Raw genomic sequence first — 1,924 nt, 5'->3', positions numbered from 1 at the left:
GGTGAGGTTGCTTACAGGCTTGAGTTGCCTCCAGAGTTGTCCAAGGTACACGATGTATTTCATGTTTTGATGCTTCAACATTATGTTTCAGATCCTTCACATGTGATTCCCCTTCAACCCTTGAAAATCAATTCGGACTTGACTTATGATGAGGAGCCAGTGACTTTGTTGGATTGGAAGGATAAAGAACTGAGGAACAAGATAGTTTGTTTAGTAAAAGTGTTATGGAGAAATCATTCAGTGGAAGAAGCTACTTGGAAGACAGATGATCGGATGAGAGAGATGTATCCACGATTGTTTTATGATTATTAGTGGATGTATTGGTTGTATGTAATTTCGAGGATGAAATTTTATAAGTTGGGGAGATTGTCACAACCCGTCCTGGAAATGTACATTATTTTGTTATCGTTGATGTGAAAATACTAAAATGCCCTCGAGCGTTTGTGGCATCGTGGGACTAGGTGTGGTTGTGGTTAAGGACCAATGTATTAAGTCCCTACTAATTTGGACCCAATTAGAAGTAAGAAAATTTTTGGTTATGATTGGTGTACACTTTGGAACCACACACTCACATCCATACCCTTTCTCTCTCCTCTCTCCCGTATTCTCTCTCAGACTCACTCTCTCTTTCTTCCCTCTCCTCCGTATAGACAAGGTCGAACCAAGCCAAATCATCATGGATCGAAGAAAAAATTGGTACCATTGTGTTTGTGAGGACCATACGAGTACAAAGGTACCCATTTCAGGTAAGAACTCGTTCGATTTCACGTTGAAAACTCAAGCTCCGAGTTGAGCACTATTCATGAACTTTCGAATGGTTGTATTTTAGGACAATCCAAGCTCATAGCGAGCTTAGTGAGGTCCCAAAGAAGCTCGGAGTGCTTCATTTGAAGGTTTTGGACGTCGGGATCACGAGGTTCGAAGGTGGCTGGTTTTGGTGAGATTTTTCCGACGTGTTTTCGAAGGATTTGAGGCTCCAAAGAGGTATAGCCTTCTTTCTCTTGAAATTTGTGACATTTGGGTGAAGATTTTGTAGAAAATGGTGCAAAAACGAAAGAGAAATGGGCAGTTGCAAGTCTGCCCAGAATTTGATGCCGGTGGCACTATTCCAACGTCTGGACGTTGAAGGTAATGCGCGTGAGGACGCGTGATGCCGTGCCCTCCCCGGCGCGTGAGGGCGCGTGAGCTATAGGAAAATTTTTCTAAAAATATCACGATGTTCGTGAGGTTGTGTAGGTCGTGTTGGTATATTTAAATACCAAAATTGAGTAATGTATGAGAAGTTATTAGCTGGTTTTGTATATGTGCTTCAAAATATCGTTTTTATAGTTAATTCGCATATAGGTGAGACTTATCCCGAGGACGAGCGTATCCACGGGCGACTCGGGGGCTACGACCCTTCGACATACTAGTGAGTGGGCTTTTGTTTTCAGTATATACTTATATACTTTATATATTTCCTAGAAATGCATTTTTAAGGAAAGTATGCTTAGAAATAATATGCCAAATGCTTCTATATTTGGAATATGCATTGCATGGTTGCATATATATATGAATGTGGTGTTGTGGAGGCACAGGTGAGTTCAGGTAGGTTATGTTTGGTTGTGAGAATCATCGATGATGTGATAGGTGATATGTGATTAAGTAATGTTGAGCTCATAAAGCTGCACCTAGGATGATTGTGAATTAGCCATAGATATGAATTACAGGCCTGTTTATTTACGTCACCTCCCACACTATATGCTCATATTGGATCCAACTTAAGTACACAATCTTGTCGTACAGACCTTATTCATGGTTCCGACTCGTAGGTGACTAGTGATTTATCGCCCGGCTATTATGAGAGAATAGAGTTGAGCATAATTATATTACACCCAACCTTATCGTATAGACCCTGTCTAGAGGTTCCGACTTATGTGCAGTA

At 41.0% G+C, this 1,924-nt stretch overlaps 1 long non-coding RNA gene across 1 annotated transcript; it reads left to right on the top strand.

The window, feature by feature from the left end:
* Positions 1 to 638: 638 nt before the first annotated feature.
* Positions 639 to 1,423, top strand: LOC126620700 (uncharacterized). Its single transcript, XR_007622603.1, has 3 exons — positions 639 to 746; positions 830 to 984; positions 1,345 to 1,423. It is a non-coding gene; the product is annotated as an uncharacterized LOC126620700 (long non-coding RNA).
* The last annotated feature ends 501 nt before the right edge of the window (positions 1,424 to 1,924 follow it).

Source organism: Malus sylvestris, chromosome 5 (genome assembly GCF_916048215.2).
Source record: "Malus sylvestris chromosome 5, drMalSylv7.2, whole genome shotgun sequence".
NCBI classification, from domain to species: domain Eukaryota; kingdom Viridiplantae; phylum Streptophyta; class Magnoliopsida; order Rosales; family Rosaceae; genus Malus; species Malus sylvestris.
Note: the sequence above shows the minus strand (reverse complement) of the source record. Positions and strands in the feature narration are given on the sequence as shown.